Genomic DNA, 22,890 nt, shown 5'->3' with positions numbered 1-22,890 from the left:
CTTGACTCACCGATTCTCGACTCGACCAGAAAACATATTGGGACTCTTCAACAAGACTCGCCGAGCCCAAGAACAGACTCGCCGAGTCTGAGGCTATCTTCAACCTACTCGCCGAGTTGTTCATACAACTCACCGAGTTCCAGGCCATCTTCATCCAACTCGCCGAGTTGTTCTTCCAACTCATCGAGTTCCTGCTCATCTTCAAGCAACTCGTCGAGTACACCCATGAGACTCGCTGAGTACCACCGATCTGAATCCATTCAGAAGCATTCCAGGCCATGCAATTGATCCAAAACATAGATCTAGCCCCTTACAACCCATCCATCACGTAAAGTGGCAAACTTTACGTGAATCCAAAGAGATCTAGGCCATTTGCACATTAGGGCTAAGGTTTGGGACATGATGGCTCCACTAAACACTCCAACACAGGGACTTCCATGCTCTCTGGTCCTTCTCCATTCCAGATCCGAGGTAGCAACCTCAGATCTAACCTCTAGACTCCAATTACATCCAAAGACAAGCTCCCCACAAACCCCGAAATGAAGAAACAACATGATAACAGCCCAAGAACGAGATATTACCTCCAAGGAACACCCCAACTGCAATGAAACTCGAATCCAAGCAAACCCTTGCTCCAAGCCTTCAAACTCCCAAAATTCCTTCAACAAACACCTCCTTCACGCTCCCAATGAGATATAATCACTCACACACGAAGGCTAAGGGTTTCTGGACTTAAGGATGAATAAAGAGGCTGAGAGAGGGCTGTTATGTTCTTTATATAGGGCTCAACCTCGAGAATTAGGGTTTTCTCCACTCAGTGCCTACTTGCCGAGTCCATCTTACTGACTCGCTGAGTCGGCTACTTCACACGCGACCCAGTCACGACTCTACTCACCGAGTCCACCCATGGACTCGCCGAGTCACTCTTTCCCAATTTACTCTTTTAGCCCTTCTACTCTACTCTTGATATTTCAGGATGTTACAATTCTCCCCCACTTAAATTAGGCTTTGTCCTTAAAGCCTACTGCAATTCAATTCCAACGATACTCCCACAACGAGCCACCTGGCCTTAACCAGGCCAAGTCCCTCAAGGCATACCCATCGAAACTCAAACACATTTTCTCTTTTCTTACGATGTCCTGATCACCGTCTCAAGCCGGGAACCGGCTGTACCCTCTGATAATCACACTCAACAACCGCGAATTACCCATGACGCATCACTGCCCCAAATCTCAACAATCACTCGACCCATAAGGGTTTAGAAAGCCATGAACCATCGGATCCCCGATCCGAATCCCACTCCATCCATTTTGCGACGACGGAAATACCCATTCTCAATCTCAGAGCAACTCCCACGAATTCTCCTCTTGCAATCACATACACATGCTGAACTTTCTCCAGCACCCTCAGGTTGGGAAAACCTGATACACTGATGATATCCTCCAACATCCCCCAGGATGAACCACTAATACATACCCAATACCCTGATCAGAATCACACTGAGAGCCCAAGGCTCTCTCCCTGCATCCCTTCCGAGTCTCTTGGCTCTACATCTGCGGAATTCCTCCGCAACCTCAGCAGACATCCCAAACCGGATGAGCTTCTAATCCACTGCCGCAAACACTCTGCTCAAAAACCATACTCGAATTACTCTAATCATAACTCTGCTCTGCCGCTTTCACTTCCATGAACTTGCACTCCCTCTCGGAGTTACACACCTCTCTCACTTCCTTTTCCAAGGAATCCACTTGGCCATATTGCCACTCCAACAAGTGCCACGGTGCTCGCCCAACGCTACACCACCCTTTTTAGCGTATCCGCTATCCATCCAACACACATACTCTGACTCTCATCGCAGGGACTCTCAAGCCCCTGCACTATCTCCACTAATCAAGATCACTACCCGTGGCCAGACCTTCTAATGCAATCACACCGCAACATACACCATCCATATCCTCAAACTGATCCAACAATACCTGCAGAGTCTTCAGCATGACTGGACCGCCTCACCAGGCCTTCAGTCCATCTGGACCACTCTCAGAACCTTCAGCCAATCTGGGCCGCTCTCAGTGCCTTCAGTTTGGCTGGATCGTTCTCCGAGCCTTCGGCCTGACTGGTACGCCTACCGGCCTTCAGTCTATCCGGACCGCTCAACTATCATTCAACATTCCGAGCTATCCCCCTCGGAAATCCTCCCATGCATACCGTTCTAGCCCTCGAGGGGTTCCGAACTCTAACTCCATCATACATACTCGATCCCGGCCTGCTCCCAGGCCCTCCACAATCAAATGCCCTAGGTCTGTATCCCGCCCCGCATGCTCGATACTTACTCCTATCAGCCTATACTCTGGGCTGACAGAACACTTGCTGAATCCCAACAGCTAAGCACTTTCGAATACTCGTCGATCTCCCGGAGAATTCTCCAATTCTCCCCCACTTGGGCACTAACTATCCACCACCGGTCGCCATCACCGACCTCCTAGAACAACTCTTGCACAAAGAAAACACTTACACGCGGACTGCTTCCCACAAGCATAAACAACCTCAACGAGATCTCACATCAACCCTGATCAACCTGCTCGAAAGAAACTCAATCTGCATCTAACCACTCCTCAAAAGCAGATGCTACCCGGCCTGCAACCCAATGCCGGGTTTTCACTAATAACCCCCATGAATGATAACCAACGGAATTCCCAAAACAATAACCCATAACCAAAACCACAACCCGCAAAATGACGAATACCACATCGAAAACCAAACAAAATACCAGCTCATAAACATTACACCACAATAATCACAAGATAACAAGACATCAAGAAAGAAACATACCCGTAGCTGCATCTGGCACTGCCCTAACCTCCTCTGCTACCAGCTGAAAAGCACGACCCTGAGTCCTTGGGGGCTCTGCTCCACCCTGATCTCCACATGTGATCCTCAAAGTGACCGGTGCTGGAGCCTGCACCGGTCCTGCAGCAAGCTGTGGACAGTTGACCCTCAAATGCCCAACCTGATGACAATGATAGCAAATCCTCAAATCCCGAACTGGCGCTGACTGCCGACAATCCCTCGCATAGTGCCCCTCCTTCCCGCACTTGCGGCATGCACCAACGGACCTACAAACCCCGGTGTGACCCCTCCCACACTTCCCACAAGTGTGGCTACTCAGATCCCCCACTCTAGCATCAACGGTCTTGAACTGTTTCGGCGCCGGCTGCGACTGCACCGGAGCCTGCCTCAGCTCACGCAACTGCAACTCAATCTCTAACTCACGCCGTCTAGCGGCCTCCTGCAATTCCAACAATGTCCCGCACCTCTGCGCAAACATAAACTGCCTGATGTCCCTCTTGAGCATGCTTAGATATTGAGACATCTGAGCCTGCTCCGAAGCGAACTCTGGGCAAAACATCACCCTCTCAGTGAACATCCTGGTGATCTCAGTCACCGACTCCGAATCCTGCTTCAGCTCAAGGAACTCCTGAGCCAATCTCTCCCTCTCAACCTGCGGAACATAACAAGTGATGAACATCTCTCAGAACTGATCCCATGATACCGCAACCCTCTGCGCATCTGAATATGACCCCGTGGTCAATCTCCACCAATCCTTCGCCCCGAGCCTCAACAGGTTCAAAGCACACCTCACCCTCTGATCAGCAGGGCATAAACACGTGAAGAAACACCCCTCCACGTCTGATAACCATCTCATAGCGACGATCGGGTCCTGAACTCCATCGAATGTGGGAGGCTTCGTATTAGCGAAGTCCCGATACTGAAAACCCCGACTAGCTCCTCCCCCTGCCGCTGCTACAGCCGCTGTAGCTGCTGCGACAGCCGTCTCAGTGAGAGCTGCATAGCGCTCATCAAAATAATCAACCATGGCGGTCTTAATCGACCCAAACAGCTCTGGCAACTCAGCCCGGAACAACTCAGCAATCTCCTCACGCAGGATCTCACGAATCCTCGCATCCAACTCGCTCGTGCTCATCTGACCGATAACCTCGGGCGGCACCGATCCGCCCGGAACTCTCTCTCCAGCTCCTGATCCTGACCCGGATCCACTCTCATCATGCCTCGGAATCTCCATACTGAAAAGAAACACCACACAAAATCTCAGACTCTTCCCACCACCTAGGATCCAACTCTCTCCACCCAACCCTAGAGATCATGGTTTCCCTGATACGCGTATGGGTCCTGTGCTTTTAGTAGTACGGGCCCATACTACCTTCCACACCTACCCATATTTGTATGAAGTACTACCACAACACCCTAGAGAAACATGCATAACAACACTCAACACTCACCACTAGAGGAACACTAAAAATCTCCCATAAGGAACCCTAGGCTATAGGCATCACAAATCAGGCAACATTATCATGAAATCCTGAAGATCCCTAGCCTATCACTAGCATGCTGTTCTATCAAAGCTCAAAAACAAATAACATGCATGGTATTTTGGGGTTACTTACTGGCTCCGGCTGATCGTACCTCCGCGTCCTCCCTTACTCATTTTGAAAACCATTTTAAATATTCTTTTGAAAACTCTCCTCGATTTGAGACTGGAGTCACACGAATGTTCCTCCAATTCACTCAAACCAAGGCTCTGATACCAACTTGTAACAACCGAAAAATACAACCAATTTTAACTTTTTCAAAAAACACCTTGATTCCATTAAATCTTTACAAAAAGGTTTTCAATACAAAACATTTAACATGTTCCCAGAATCACAATGCTACAAAATCATGAGGAGCGGTACGATCACGCCTTCGCCTTGCCACAGTCTCCTGAAGAACCTGAAAAACATGAAACCACAACTGTAAGCCCGAAAGCTTAGTGAGATATCCCCAAAATACCAACCATAAATACCATACACGCATAACATGCCATAACATATCCGATCGCAGAACAGCCATGCACTTCCGGTCTACTGTGTGACTGGTCCGCCGCATCGGCCTACAGTCCACCTGGTCCACCCTCTGAGTCTATCCACATACATCGAGCTTGAAGTGTGATTGGTCCACCCGCTCCCGGGCCTTCAATCCACCTGGTCCACTCTCTGAGTCTACAGTATGACTAGTTCGCCCGCACCGGGCCTTCAGTCTCTCTGGTCCACTCTTAGAGCCTTCGGCACGTCTGGTCCGCCCTTTCGGGGCCTACAGCCTATCCGGACCGCTCGCTGGGCCTTCGGGACAACCGATCCGCGCTGGGTATCTTGGCCTACAACACACAGCAGGAGCTGCCTCAACCCAACTCCAGTCCAACAACCACGTGCACATATACATACAATCATATAGCAATTCACAGTCAACAAGCAGATCAAACAGATCACATAGCATATCATCATCCTAACCAGGATACCGACCTAACAGGTCACTAGCATAGCATCTCCCTATCTCTCACGATACCGATCTCAAGCAGGTCTCTAACATATACCATCCTAGCTCTCAGGATGCAACAAAACATAGCAACAACATAACAACAACTACCCGGATCTCAATCCGATAAGGGCCGGCCTTGGTGCCTTAGACCCTGTTGATATAGTGAGGATAACTCACCTCGAAACTGCCGACTGAACAGATAACCCAAGCTGCTCCGATCACTGATACGATCTCCACCACTGGACAATCACCAATGCACTGAACTCAAAACAATAATCAACAATTACCACACTGCCCCTAGAAACCACTGGTCAACCCTTGGTCATGGACAAGGTCAAAGTCAACCCCTAACTGACGCTACTCGCCGAGTCAACCCGATGACTCGCCGAGTCCCCATACTCAGAATTCCCCTCAATCCGTGACCTAACTCGCCGAGTCACCCCGAGACTCGTCGAGTTCAATGACTCTGAGTCCACTCGCACACAACTCACCGAGTCATCCCTTGACTCACCGATTCTCGACTCGACCAGAAAACATATTGGGACTCTTCGACAAGACTCGTCAAGCCTAACAACAGACTCGCCGAGTCTGAGGCTATCTTCAACCTACTCGCCGAGTTGTTCATACAACTCGCCGAGTTCCAGGCCATCTTCATCCAACTCGCCGAATTGTTCTTCCAACTCGTCGAGTTCCTGCTCATCTTCAAGCAACTCGTCGAGTACACCCATGTGACTCGCCGAGTACCACCGGTCTGAATCCATTCAGAAGCATTCCAGGCCATGCAATTGATCCAAAACATAGATCTAGCCCCCTACAACCCATCCATCACGTAAAGTGGCAAACTTTACGTGAATCCAAAGAGATCTAGGCCATTTGCACATTAGGGCTAAGGTTTGGGACATGATGGCTCCACTAAACACTCCAACACAGGGACTTCCATGCTCTCTAATCCTTCTCCATTCCAGATCTGAGGTAGCAACCTCAGATCTAACCTCTAGACTCCAATTACATCCAAAGACAAGCTCCCCACAAACCCCAAAATGAAGAAACAACATGACAACAGCCCAAGAACGAGATATTACCTCCAAGGAACACCCCAACTGCAATGAAACTCGAATCCAAGCAAACCCCTTGCTCCAAGCCTTCAAACTCCCAAAATTCCTTCAACAAACACCTCCTTCACGCTCCCAATGAGATATAATCACTCACACACGAAGGCTAAGGGTTTCTGGACTTGAGGATGAATAAAGAGGCTGAGAGAGGGCTGTTATGTTCTTTATATAGGGCTCAACCCCGAGAATTAGGGTTTTCTCCACTCAGCGCCTACTTGCGGAGTCCATCTTACTGACTCGCCGAGTCGGCTACTTAACACGCGACCCAGTCGCGACTCTGCTCGCCGAGTCCACCCATGGACTCGCCGAGTCACTCTTTCCCAATTTACTCTTTTAGCCCTTCTACTCTACTCTTGATATTTCGGGATGTTACACAAGGGCCACCCCTGGTGTTTCATGCAAGTATCTTGAAGACAACTAACATACTACTCTATTAGGCTAATCAACATATAGTGTGCCGGGAGCCACCTCCTGGTCTTTCATGTATAATAGCATATAGTACGCCAAGAGTCACCTCCAGGTCTTTCATACATATTGCCTAGGGCTAACCCCCGGGTCTTCCTACCACACATAATAACATACCGTGTACCAGGAGCCACCTCCTGGTCTTTCATGCATAATGCCTAGGGATAACCCATGGGTCTTCTTATCATACATAAACTAAATGGGCCGGCATTGGTGCCTTAGACCCATACAAACAGTGAGGAGACTCACCTGCACTGCAGAACTAGTTGATAACCCTCTTGCTGCTGACCGACAATTCTCTGAACCGTTGCTCCACTAGCTCCCCGAGCTACCAATATCAATACATATAACACTTAGATCTAAACAGAACTCTAGAAGCCAATTCAGTCCATTCTTGAAAAAGTCAAAGTCCTGGTCAAAGTCAACCTTCTTGACTGACCATACTCGCCGAGTCAGCCCGACGACTCGTCGAGTTCATACACTCAGAATCCTTTCAGTCGCGACTCGACTCGCCAAGTTAGCCCCTGACTCGCCGAATCTACCAATTTCCGAGTCCTGTCCTAACTAACTCATTGAGTCCCCACTCAACTCACTGATCTGAGTCTTAACTCGAAGGGTTTGGAGTTTCGCGACTTGACTCGCCGAGTCCAAGGAAATCTTCAACAGACTCGTCGAGTTGTTCATCCCACTCGTCGAGTTCATCTCCATCTTCATACTACTCGCCGAGTCCACTCGAAGGACTCACCGAGTCTTTTCAGTCCTTCATATATTCTGAGGCTTTTGATTCATGCATGGACTCCAAACTGTAGATCCACTCTTCTAAAGCCTATTCTTCACGTAAAGTGGCAAACTTTACATGTAGCTAAGGACATCTAGGCTTAAAACACTATAAACTAGGGTTTAAGACAAAGAGGCTTAACAATCAACCCATAGACTGATGCTTTATGATTCTCTAGGCCAATATACACTTAGATTTGAAGTAGCAACTTCAGATCTGGGCTTCTAACTCGAAATGGTTCATAAACTTGCCCTAAAAGCCCCAAATCTCATGTTAAAGGTTGATCTATATGCAAAAGAGTGAAGGTAGCGACTCATTACCTTCAAATGCTCTGGAAAATCCCACAAACTCTGGATCTATTGCCAATCCTTGAATACCCAATGGTTCCCTTCTTCCTTCTTCCTTCAAAACACCCAAAATGGCAAGAAAGCTTGAATATGCAACAATGGAGGCTTAGGGTTTCATATTCTGGATAAGAGAGGCTATAAGGAACCCTAAGGGAGAGAATGAGATGCTTAAATAGTGCATAAAGTCCCGGATTTAGGGTTTCCCTCTTCATCCCGGACTCGCCGAATCCTCTTTGCCGACTCGCCGAGTTGGTTACTTAATCGATCCCCCGGATCCCGCTCCGACTCGTCGAGTTCCTCCCTGGACTCCACGAGTTGACCCTTTGACTTCGGGTTTTCTTTTCATCCCTTTGTCTTTCTGATTCTGGGTGTTACAACACATATCGTGAGAACAAAGCAATAGAAGTGATATGAAGTAACCTAGAAAAAGTGTCACCATTACTGTCTTTGTTGCCGCTATTGGTGTTGGGAAAAACTCTAAGAACGATTTGATGAAGATAATGCGAAAAATAAAAACGAACACTATAATGAAGATATGTCGGATAAACAAAACATTTTATTTAAGAACATGAGGAATAAATTACACTATAAGAAAATATTAAAGTAAATCTATTCTACCTAAGAAACCTCATTGTGTTTGGCGGCTACATTTTGCCTCGCTCATAACCTAAATTATGAATAATACAAGACAATATATAGGGAATAAAACAAGTTTTGGGTCTAATAACCTACACTTCATTAAGGGCGCTCAATGTCATAATCCATGGAGTATTTTGAATCCTGCATTCTCAGCCTCAAATTATGGAATGGATGACAATGCTTCAACTTCCAAAACAAGCATCTAGCAAATAAGAAAGGATCTCGTGACGAGGAATATAAAAAGCGATCCACGAATCTTGATTCTTCAATAGTCTTCAAAATGGGTTCTAGGATATATAAATGCAAAACCAAGCACTAAAGTAATGTTTTTAAGCTTCATTTTCTAACGTAATCTCAAAGATCTTCAAGAAAGCCAAATCCGCCATAAAATTCCATTTTGGAATTAAGAAACAAAATCACTTCTTGTCTTTGAAGAACTCCCCCTCCAAGTCACAATGATCTTCACATAAGCTATTAATATAACCTACCCAAAAATATCAAGTAACAAACCAAATTTAAGATTCGTAATGTCACTTGACCGAGAAATCACTAAAAATCGGAGATATATAAAAGCTTTAGAAGAGTTCCTCTTGAAATTTTCTTTAAAACCCACCTTCATATTGACACCAACCACAAGCTTCATAAAAAATATTCAATTTTGAAAAATCACAATCCAATTTCGAATTACCATATCAAATTAGTGATGACCACAAAATATCTGAAGGAAATTCTTGCGTTTTCTTAGGAGGATTAGTAGCGATATTATGCCGCCCATATTGATGTGGCCATTTCTCTATAATGAGAGGTAAGCAAAGTCGTTGGATTTTTTTTCTTTTTGATCGATGGTTTGGATTCAATAGAAACAAAGCACACATATCGTGAGAACAAAGAAATAGCAGTGATATGAAGTAACCTAGAAAAAGTGTCACCATTACTGTCTTTGTTGCCGCTATTGGTGTTGGGAAAAACCCTAAGAATGATTTGATGAAGATAAAGTGGAAAATAAAAACGAACACTATATTGAAGATATGTGGGATGAACAAAACATTTTATTTAAGAACCAGATGAATAAATTACACTATAAGAGAAGAATAAAGTAATATATTCTACCTAAGAAACCTCATTGTGTTTGGCGGCTACATTTTGACTCGCTCATAACCTTAATTATGAATAATACAAGACAATATATAGGGAATAAAACAAGTCTTGGGTCTAGTAACCTACACTTCATAAAGGGCGCTCAATGTCATAATCCATGGAGTATTTTGAATCCTATATTCTCAGCCTCAAATTATGGATTGGATGACAATGCTTCAACTTTGAAAACAAGCATCTAGCAAATAAGAAAGGATCTCGTGACACGCAATATAAAAAGCGATCCACAAATCTTGGTTCTTCAATAGTCTTCAAAATGGGTTCTAGGATATATAAATGCAAAACCAAGCACTGAAGTAATATTTTTAAACATCATTTTCTAATGTAATCTCAAAGACCATCAAGAAAGCCAAACCCGCCATAAAATTCCATTTTGGAATTAAGAAACAAAATCACTTCTTGTCTTTGAAGAACTCCCCCTCCAAGTCACAATGATCTTCAAATAAGATATTGATATAACCTACCCAAAAATATCATGTAACAAACCATATTTAAGATTCGTAATGTCACTTGACCGAGAAATAACTAAAAATCGGAGATATATCAAAGCTTTAGAAGAGTTCCTGTTGAACTTTTATGTAAAAGCTACTTCTTTATAAAAGCTTTAGAAGAGTTCATCTTGAAATTTTCTGTAAAAGCTACCTTCATATTGACACAAACCACAAGCGTCATAAAAAATCTTCAAATTTGAAAAGTCACAATCCAATTTCGAATGACCATATCAAATTAGTGATGACCACAAAATATCTAATGGAAATTCTTGCATTTTCTTAGGAGGATTAGTGGCGATATTATGCCGCCTATATTGATGTGGCCATTTCCCCATAATGAGAGGTAAGCAAAGTCGTTGGATTTTTTTTTTTTTATCGATGGTTTGGATTCAACAGAAACAAAGCACACATATCGTGAGAACAAAGCAATAGCAATGATATGAAGTAACCTAGAAAAAGTGTCACCATTACTGTCTTTGTTGCCGCTATTGGTGTTGGGATAAACCGTATTAACGATTTGATGAAGATAATGCGGAAAATAAAAACGAACACTATAATGAATATATGTCGAATGAACAAAACATTTTATTTAAGAACAAGATGAATAAATTACACTATAAGAAAAGATTACAGTAAATCTATTCTACATAAGAAACCTCATTGTGTTTGGCGGCTACATTTTGCTTCGCTCATAACCTTAATTATGAATAATACAAGACAATATAGAGGGAATAAAAGAACCCTTAGGTCTAATAACCTACACTTCATCAAGGTGGCTCAATGTCATAATCCATGGAGTATTTTGAATCCTACATTCTCACCCTCAAATTATGAAATGGATGACAAAGCTTCAACTTCCAAAACATGCATCTAGCAAATAAGAAAGGATCTCGTAACGAGGAATATAAAAAGCGATCCACGAATCTTGATTCTCCAATACTCTTCAAAATGGGTTCTAGGATACATAAATGCAAAACCAAGCACTGAAGTAATGTTTTTAAAGCTCATTTTCTAATGTAATCTCAAAGATCTTCAAGAAAGCCAAATCCACCATAAAATTCCATTTTGGAATTAAGAAACAAAATCACTTCTTGCCTTTGAAGAACTCCCCCTCCAAGTCACAATGATCTTCAAATATGCTATTGATATAACCTACCCAAAAATATCACGTAACAAACCAAATTTAAGATTCGTAATATCACTTGACCGAGAAATAACTAAAAATCGGAGATATATCAAAGCTTTAGAAGAGTTCCTCTTGAACTTTTATGTAAAAGCTACTTCTTTATAAAAGCTTTAGAAGAATTCATCTTGAAATTTTCTGTAAAAGCTACCTTCATATTGACACCAGCCACAAGCTTCATATAAAATCTTCAAATTTGAAAAGTCACAATCCAATCTCGAATGACCATATCAAATTAGTGATGACCACAAAATATCTAAAGGAAATTTTTGCATTTTCTTAGGAGGATTAGTGGCGATATTATGCCGCCCATATTGATGTGGCCATTTCTCCATAATGAGAGGTAAGCAAAGTCGTTGGTTTTTTTTTTCTTTTTCATCGATGGTTTGGATTCAATAGAAACAAAGCACACATATCGTGAGAACAAAGCAATAGTAGTGATATGAAGTAACCTAGAAAAAGTGTCACCATTACTGTCTTTGTTGCCACTATTGGTGTTTGGAAAAACCCTAATAACGATTTGATGAAGATAATGCGGAAAATAAAAACAAACATTATAATGAAGATATGTCGGATGACAAAACATTTTATTTAAGAACAAGATGAATAAATTACACTATAAGAAAAGATTAAAGTAATCTATTCTACCTAAGAAACCTCATTGTGTTTGGCGGCTACATTTTGACTCGCTCATAACCTTAATTATGAATAATACAAGACAATATATAGGGAATAAAACAAGTCTTGGGTCTAATAACCTACACTTTATAAAGGGCGCTCAATGTCATAATCCATGGAGTATTTTGAATCCTATATTCTCAGCCTCAAATTATGGATTGGATGACAATGTTTCAACTTCGAAAACAAGCATCTAGCAAATAACAAAGGATCTCATGACAAGCAATATAAAAAGCGATCCACAAATCTTGGTTCTTCAATAGTCTTCAAAATGGGTTCTGTGACATCCCCAAAATCTCGGCCAGAAAAGACCGATTTTCATTTATGCTTTTAAATATTTTCAGAGTAAATCCTTTTGATTTGAAAGAGTTGCGGAATTTGTTCCCAAAACAAAACATGATAAAATAATATTTATCAAAGCATTTCATCAAGAGATGCATTTCATTATATAATCAAAACTCGGGATGTCATGTTCCGATACAGACCATAAAGCATAAACGATAAACATTACAAGTCTTTCAACAAATATATACATATACAGACTTGTAAACAAAACAACAAGATGATCCATCCATCTTACGCCCTTGTGCCACTTCCTGTAATACAAATAAAACTGAGTGGGTCAGGCTTGGGAGCCTGGTGAGCATATAGGGTTTTCAACCCACAATAAATAAGTTATATTTAATTTCACCAACCAATCACTATCCCGATTACCCATTCCCGTTATCCTCACTTTACGTCCCTAAAACAACTATCTCAAGGGACCTAATCTAGGATTTTCATCGGGACGGACATCACTGCGAAGGGGTTTCCTCAACAATAGATATCCTAAAGGCAACCATGAGGGGGATAGAGTACACCGGTGAACACATCGTTCACAACACCTACAGGTTATGAACCTGCTAGCGTTCCACTGGACTGTCTAGAAAGAGTCCGTGGTCGTTATCCATACTCCGCTGAATAACTAGATCAACAACAACAACAACATCGAGGCCTCTCATCTGTTTATTACACACCAACTATCTACCCATGTTCTACCCAACATATTAGTAGATAAAAATATACATTTGTATACATAGTTTAAAGAAAACCTGTATAGCATGCTTGAATCAACACATATATCACATAACAGATGAGGCACACACACACATAACACATATCTCATAACGAAATAAGCAGATCTATAAGATAGAAGAGAGTGAATACTCATTCACACATAACACAACCAAATATATACACATAGCACATATTTTTATATAAAATACTTCGTATTATTGTATTAGAAGAAATAACTACACACTCACTTGATCAGAAGACGATCCGACAGCACTACGGCTTATAGAAGTAGTATTCCTCAGCAGATCTGGAAGATCTCCTCGAAAATCGAACTTCTCGCGGGCAGAGCTTCGACTCGGGAACCGCGCTTCTCGGGATCTTCGGGGTCTCGGGACTTGCCTCGGGGCTAGAGTATGATACCGGGGCTTCGGGGTAGCTTCGGCACGAAAAACGATGCAAAAGACTAGAGAGAAGAGAAGAAATGAACAAGAAATGAGGCTGCCTTCGGATCCTTTATATAGAGGCTGGAGCCTCGGAGTACGCGGGGCGTACAGGCGTACGCAGCGCGTACGCGTCCGAAATCGTCATTGCATGCGTCATCCGAAGTGTCGACACTATCGGAGTTACGCGGTAGCGTAACCTCGTACGCGGGGCGTACTCCGGATTACACCGGTGACACGGCTTCGGATAATACCTTCGATTTATAATTAAATTTAATTATTAAATGATTAATAAACTTCGGAAATTCATAACTTCTTCATACGAACTCCGTTTTCGACGTTCTTTATATCCACGGAAAGGTGAGACCATGCTCTACGACTTTCGTTTAGACTCCGTCGGCTAATTTTGACTTTATTTTTATTAATTATTTTTAATAGGCCGCGACAGAAACTTTCGTTATAAATTCATAACTTCTTCGTTTGACGTCCGTTCTCGCCTAACTTTTTATCGTTTCAATACCAACAATGAGATCTTCGATTCTCATTTAGATTGCTTCGGCTAACAACCGCTCGATTTCAAATCGAGTAAAACAGGCTGTATATCGCTAAGCTGGAACTTCGATAAATCATAACTTCCTCATACGAAGTCAGATTTGGGCGTTCTATATATATTCGGAAACCTCATTTCGACTACTACAACATTAACCCAAGATATTAAGTTTATTTTACACTTAAATTTTGACGCTTATTTACTATTCTTAATTAATCAGACCACATAATTAAGCAATTAAGCACAAAACACATAATACTCAAATAATACATTCTTATTATTTCAAAACGGGTTACAAAGGTTAACCTAGACTATTATATTGCTAAAAACGGCAAGCCCGGAAACACAGGCGTTACAATTCTCTCCACCTTAGAATGATTCCGTCCCCGGAATCACACATCAACAAACAAATGCGGATAGCGACCCATCATGTCACTCTCCGTCTCCCAGGTGAGATTCGGCCCATTCGTGTGTTTCCATCGGACAAGCACTAACCCAACCATCTTGCGTCGCAATTTCTTAGTCTTTCGGTCAACAATTGCCTCTGGTTCTTCAATCAACCTTTTGTTCTCATCAATTCTCAATTCAGAAATTGGAATTATGTCGGGAACTTCTCCCGTGAACTTCCTCAAATAACACACATGAAAAGTGTTATGAATTCCATTCAGTTCTTCTGGTAGTTCGAGCTTGTAAGCTTGGTTCCCAATCCTCTGAAGAACTTTAAACGGTCCAATAAACCTTGGACTTAACTTTCCCCTTTTACCAAATCTTATAAGTCCCTTCCACGGCGAGACTTTAAGCAAAACCAAATCTCCAACTTCAAAAGTCATCGGTCTTCGCTTTTTGTCAGCATAGCTCTTTTGACGATCCTGAGCCGCTAACATTCTTTCCCTAATTATTTTCAACTTTTCAGCAGTTTGATGAACCAACTCCGGTCCCATAAACTGCTTTTCCCCAGCCTCAAGCCAACAAGACGGCGTACGACACTTCTGTCCATACAAAGCTTGGTAAGGTGCCATCTTAATGCTCGAGTGGAAACTATTATTATAGGAAAATTCTACCAACGGTAAATGTTCATCCCAATTACCTAGGAATTCCAGAGTACATGCTCTCAGCATATCTTCAAGTGTTTGTATCGTTCGTTCGCTTTGACCATCAGTCTGCGGATGGTAAGCTGTACTTAAACACAACTTGGTACCCAATTCCTCTTGTAGACTTTTCCAAAACCTCGATGTGAAACGGCTATCACGATCCGACACAATCGTTAACGGAACACCGTGAAGCCTCACAATTTCCTTCACGTAAGAATTCGCAAGCTTCTCCATAGACCATTTCTCCCTGGCCGCTATGAAATGCGCACTCTTAGTGAATCGATCAACGACCACCCAAATCATGTCGTGACCATTCTTTGTTCTGGGCAGTTTAGTGACAAAATCCATAGCAATGTCTTCCCACTTACCCATAGGCACAGGCAAAGGTTCTAAACTCCCGTACGGTTTCTGATGTTGTGTCTTGACTCTCGCACAAGTCACACATTTGGCCACATACTTTGCAACATCAAGCTTCATCGTCGGCCACCAGTAGTAGGGTTTCAGGTCCCTATACATTTTAGTGCTACCCGGATGAATCGAGTACATGGTCTTGTGAGCTTCTTCCATCAGAAGATCTCTGACTCCTCCTGTCTTAGGTATCCAAATCCGATCTTGGAACACCTTCAGTCCATGACTGTTTACACCGAACACCAACGTTTTGCCCAAACGTTCCTCCTTTCTGTCATTCTTCTCAGAAGCTTCGCTCTGAGCTTTCTTTATACTTTCCAAAATAGTTGTGACAACTTCAATTCTCAACGCTCTTGGCCTTTTCCTTTCGGGATTGACTTTCCGACTGAGAGCATCAGCAACAACATTAGCTTTACCGGGGTGGTAAAGTATCTCGCAGTCATAGTCTTTAAGTAATTCTAGCCAGCGTCGTTGCCTCATATTCAATTCTTTCTGACTAAAGAGATATTGGAGACTCTTATGATCAGTGAAAAGTTTGCACTTTGTGCCATAGAGGTAATGCCTCCATATTTTCAGTGCGAAAACTACTGCTGCCAACTCCAAATCATGAGTCGGGTAGTTCTTTTCATGCTCTTTCAGCTGTCGAGACGCATATGCTATCACCTTTTCTCTTTGGGTCAAAACACAACCCAATCCAACCCCAGACGCATCGCTATAGACAGCGAAGTCTTCAACTCCATCGGGTAGAGAAAGTATCGGTGCCTCGCATAGCTTCTCCTTTAGCTTCTCAAATGCTTCCTTATGCTTCTCACCCCAAGCATAAGTAGCTCCTTTGTGGGTCAAAGCTGACAATGGACTAGCGATCGAAGAAAAGCCTTGGATAAACCTTCGGTAATATCCGGCTAATCCTAAAAAGCTTCGAATCTCCGTGGGACTTTTCGGTTGTTCCCACTTCGTCACAGCTTCGATCTTCGCTGGATCAACCATTATCCCTTCTTGGTTGACCACGTGACCCAAGAATTGGACTTCACGAATCCAAAAATCACATTTGGAGAACTTAGCATACAGCTTCTCCTTCTTCAAGACTTCTAACACTTCTCGCAAGTGTCTGCCATGCTCCTCCTGGCTTTTCGAGTAAATCAGAATGTCGTCTATGAACACTATCACGGATTTATCAAGGAACGGGTTACAAACCCTATTCATCAAATCCATGAACGCTGCTGGAGCATTGGTTAGTCCAAACGACATAACCAAGAACTCGTAGTGTCCATATCTAGTTCTGAATGCAGTCTTCTCGATATCTTGCTCTCTTACTTTTAGCTGATGATATCCTGACCTAAGATCGATCTTCGAGAAATAGCTCGAACCTTGCAATTGATCAAACAGGTCATCAATCCTCGGCAACGGATATCTATTCTTTATTGTTGCCTTGTTCAGCTCTCTGTAATCGATGCACATTCTCATACTTCCATCTTTCTTCTTTACAAATAACACCGGAGCTCCCCAGGGCGATGAACTAGGTCTAATGAAACCTTTGTCCAACAACTCCTGAAGTTGCATCATTAGCTCCTTCATCTCCGTCGGTGCTAATCGATAAGGTGCTTTCGCAATTGGCGTTGTTCCTGGCAACAAGTCAATACGAAATTCCACTTGTCTATCAGGCGGTAATCCAGGAAGATCTTCGGGAAATACTTCCGGATAATCACACACAACTGGAATATTCTGCATCACCTTCTTTTCCTTCTTAGCATCAATCACAAATGCTAAATATGATGTACACCCCTTGGTCAAACATTTTCTGGCTTTCATCAATGAAATGATTCCAGAATTCACTCTGCGTTTATCTCCATACACCATAAACGAATCTTTCCCAGGCGGGTTTACTTTGACTATTTTCTTCTTGCATAAAATTTCGGCGTCGTTGGCGCTTAGCCAATCCATTCCCAATACGATGTCGAAACCATTAAGTTCGATAGGCAATAATTCCTCGTGGAACTTATTCCCACTCAGATCAATTAAGATGTTTTTCATGCGATAGCTAACAGGTACAAACTTGCCACTAGCAACTTCGACTAATAAAGCATTATCTAGTCTAACAACAGGCAAAGCTAGCTTTCTACCAAATTCATGCGATATAAAGGAGTAATTGGCTCCAGAATCAAATAAAATTTGGGCAGGCAATTCGTTAACGAGAAAGGTACCTGAAGCGACATCAGCTTCATCTTTAGCAGCTTCCAGTGTCATCTGGAATGCTCTCGCCTTTGGCTTTGGCGGAATGTTGGGTCTAGCTGCCTCCTTCTTCTTCGGGCAGTCCCTCGACATATGACCCTCCTCACCACAACCATAGCAAACTTTCTTTGTGAGGTTACACTCATTGGCATAGTGCCCTGGCTTTCCACACTTGTAGCATGTGTTCGCCACCTCACATCTTCCATGATGCTTCTTCTTACATTTGTCGCACCATTTCGCTTCACCTCCGCCTCCCCTCGAACCAGACTTCGAGAACTTGATTTTCTTGTTGGACCCTGAAGTTCCATCGAACTTCCTCTTTTCTCCAACATCTATTCTTTCCAGACCCTTTTCCTTCTGCTGGGCCTCCACATTCTTAGCTGCACGAACAGCCGTTTTTAGAGTGGTTGCCATCTTGACTGTCGGACCAAAGTCAGCAGGCAGTCCGTTAGCAAACCTCTCAATCTTGGAGAGTTCCGTCGGCACTAGGTACGGAAACAACTTCATCTTCTCAGTAAATGCAGTAGCATAGTCATCTATGCTCATCTTCCCCTTCTTTAAGTTTTGAAACTCATTGTTCAGATCAATCAGATCTATCTCCGAACAATACTGCACCCTTAACTGTTCCAAGAACTCCTCCCATGACATTTTCAGGGCCTCTCCTCGTGGCATAGTATCTGCCAACAACTTCCACCAACTCAAGACTCCAGTCTTCAGTTGTCTAACCGCAAATACGGTCTTCTGTTTGTTGCTACAGTCGCAACTTTCAAATACCATCTCCATTTCGGAGATCCAATCCATTATCTCAACCGGCTTTGGGCTCCCAGAAAGACTTGGCGGTTTGGCGCCCAAGAAATTCTTGTACATACGCCCATCCTTGTTGTTTCTCCTTTCCGGATCGTTCCTTCGTTCCTCTTGAGTCCCAACTTGACTCACCATGCGACTATTGTTCCCTTCCTCCGATTGCTCGGGAATCAATTCAGGTTCCTCAATAGGTATGATAGGTTCATCCCTATTATTATGCAACATTTGTCGCATCTCCTCCCTTTGTTCGGCTAGCATAGCCCGAATCATGGCTTGCACCGCAGCCATTGTTATTGGTTCTGGTGCTGCTGCTACAACAGGTATTTGCTCAATCACTGGCGGTTGATTCCTGTTTTCATCTGCGTTTCCAACGCCACTCCTTGTTCTCACCATTTTGATCTACACACCGAATAATTTCACCTTATTACTCCAAACGATTACATGCTAGTTCTAATATCGTATACATACGCTTAGAATCCTAAACACATAAACCTTCAGATCCGGTCGGCAACAGACCGTAGATCCGAACAAATAATATCATATATGGCAACATATAACATTTAGCACATAAAGCATTTCAGGCAACTTTCCTAAAATAAACTAGTGCTCGTGTCTAAAATCCAACAGACACACATCTCATCATTCCACTTAGCATTCTAAGTTTAAGTCTAGAAATCCTACAAATTCCTAGTTCGCTTAAACTAATGCTCTGATACCAACTGTGACATCCCCAAAATCTCGGCCAGAAAAGACCGATTTTCATTTATGCTTTTAAATATTTTCAGAGTAAATCCTTTTGATTTGAAAGAGTTGCGGAATTTGTTCCCAAAACAAAACATGATAAAATAATATTTATCAAAGCATTTCATCAAGAGATGCATTTCATTATATAATCAAAACTCGGGATGTCATGTTCCGATACAGACCATAAAGCATAAACGATAAACATTACAAGTCTTTCAACAAATATATACATATACAGACTTGTAAACAAAACAACAAGATGATCCATCCATCTTACGCCCTTGTGCCACTTCCTGTAATACAAATAAAACTGAGTGGGTCAGGCTTGGGAGCCTGGTGAGCATATAGGGTTTTCAACCCACAATAAATAAGTTATATTTAATTTCACCAACCAATCACTATCCCGATTACCCATTCCCGTTATCCTCACTTTACGTCCCTAAAACAACTATCTCAAGGGACCTAATCTAGGATTTTCATCGGGACGGACATCACTGCGAAGGGGTTTCCTCAACAATAGATATCCTAAAGGCAACCATGAGGGGGATAGAGTACACCGGTGAACACATCGTTCACAACACCTACAGGTTATGAACCTGCTAGCGTTCCACTGGACTGTCTAGAAAGAGTCCGTGGTCGTTATCCATACTCCGCTGAATAACTAGATCAACAACAACAACAACATCGAGGCCTCTCATCTGTTTATTACACACCAACTATCTACCCATGTTCTACCCAACATATTAGTAGATAAAAATATACATTTGTATACATAGTTTAAAGAAAACCTGTATAGCATGCTTGAATCAACACATATATCACATAACAGATGAGGCACACACACACATAACACATATCTCATAACGAAATAAGCAGATCTATAAGATAGAAGAGAGTGAATACTCATTCACACATAACACAACCAAATATATACACATAGCACATATTTTTATATAAAATACTTCGTATTATTGTATTAGAAGAAATAACTACACACTCACTTGATCAGAAGACGATCCGACAGCACTACGGCTTATAGAAGTAGTATTCCTCAGCAGATCTGGAAGATCTCCTCGAAAATCGAACTTCTCGCGGGCAGAGCTTCGACTCGGGAACCGCGCTTCTCGGGATCTTCGGGGTCTCGGGACTTGCCTCGGGGCTAGAGTATGATACCGGGGCTTCGGGGTAGCTTCGGCACGAAAAACGATGCAAAAGACTAGAGAGAAGAGAAGAAATGAACAAGAAATGAGGCTGCCTTCGGATCCTTTATATAGAGGCTGGAGCCTCGGAGTACGCGGGGCGTACAGGCGTACGCAGCGCGTACGCGTCCGAAATCGTCATTGCATGCGTCATCCGAAGTGTCGACACTATCGGAGTTACGCGGTAGCGTAACCTCGTACGCGGGGCGTACTCCGGATTACACCGGTGACACGGCTTCGGATAATACCTTCGATTTATAATTAAATTTAATTATTAAATGATTAATAAACTTCGGAAATTCATAACTTCTTCATACGAACTCCGTTTTCGACGTTCTTTATATCCACGGAAAGGTGAGACCATGCTCTACGACTTTCGTTTAGACTCCGTCGGCTAATTTTGACTTTATTTTTATTAATTATTTTTAATAGGCCGCGACAGAAACTTTCGTTATAAATTCATAACTTCTTCGTTTGACGTCCGTTCTCGCCTAACTTTTTATCGTTTCAATACCAACAATGAGATCTTCGATTCTCATTTAGATTGCTTCGGCTAACAACCGCTCGATTTCAAATCGAGTAAAACAGGCTGTATATCGCTAAGCTGGAACTTCGATAAATCATAACTTCCTCATACGAAGTCAGATTTGGGCGTTCTATATATATTCGGAAACCTCATTTCGACTACTACAACATTAACCCAAGATATTAAGTTTATTTTACACTTAAATTTTGACGCTTATTTACTATTCTTAATTAATCAGACCACATAATTAAGCAATTAAGCACAAAACACATAATACTCAAATAATACATTCTTATTATTTCAAAACGGGTTACAAAGGTTAACCTAGACTATTATATTGCTAAAAACGGCAAGCCCGGAAACACAGGCGTTACAGGTTCTAGGATATATAAATGCAAAACCAAGCACTGAAGTAATATTTTTAAACTTCATTTTCTAATGTAATCTCAAAGACCTTCAAGAAAGACAAACCCGCCATAAAATGCCATTTTTGAATTAAGAAACAAAATCATTTCTTGTCTTTGAAGAACTCCCCCTCCAAGTCACAATCATCTTCAAATAAACTATTGATATAACCTACACAAAAATATCATGTAACAAACCAAATTTAAGATTTGTAATGTCATTTGACCGAGAAATCACTAAAAATCAGAGATATATAAAAGCTTTAGAAGAGTTCCTCTGTAACTTTTATGTGAAAGCTACTTCTTTATAAAAGCTTTAGAAGAGTTCATCTTGAAATTTTCTGTAAAACCTACCTTCGTATTGACACCAACCACAAGCTTCATAAAAAATCTTCAAATTTGAAAAGTCACAATCCAATTTCGAATGACCATATCAAATTAGTGATGACCACAAAATATCTGAAGGAAATTCTTGCATTTACTTAGGAGGATTAGTGGCGATATTACACCGCCCATATTGATGTGGCCATTTCTCTATAATGAGAGGTAAGCAAAGTCGTTGGATTTTTTTTCTTTTTGATCGATGGTTTGGATTCAATAGAAACAAAGCACACATATCATGAGAACAAAGAAATAGCAGTGACATGAAGTAACCTAGAAAAAGTGTCACCATTACTGTCTTTTTTTCCGCTATTGGTGTTGGGATAAACCGTATGAACGATTTGATGAAGATAATGCGGAAAATAAAAACGAACACTATAATGAATATATGTCGGATGAACAAAACATTTTATTTAAGAACAAGATGAATAAATTACACTATAAGAAAATATTAAAGTAAATCTATTCTACCTAAGAAACCTCATTGTGTTTGGCGGCTACATTTTGCCTCGCTCATAACCTAAATTATGAATAATACAAGACAATATATATGGAATAAAACAAGTCTTAGGTCTAATAACCTACACTTCATCAAGGTGGCTCAATGTCATAATCCATGGAGTATTTTGAATCCTACATTCTCACCCTCAAATTATGAAATGGATGACAGTGCTTTAACTTCCAAAACATGCATCTAGCAAATAAGAAAGGATCTCGTAACGAGGAATATAAAAAGCGATCGTAGAATCTTGATTCTTCAATAGTCTTCAAAATGGGTTCTAGGATATATAAATGCAAAACCAAGCACTGAAGTAATAATTTTAAACATCATTTTGT

The sequence above is a fragment of the Lactuca sativa genome, chromosome 4 (genome assembly GCF_002870075.4).
Source record: "Lactuca sativa cultivar Salinas chromosome 4, Lsat_Salinas_v11, whole genome shotgun sequence".
Lineage (NCBI taxonomy): Eukaryota > Viridiplantae > Streptophyta > Magnoliopsida > Asterales > Asteraceae > Lactuca > Lactuca sativa.
The sequence above is the reverse complement of the archived record's forward strand: the minus strand, read 5'-3'. Positions refer to the sequence as shown.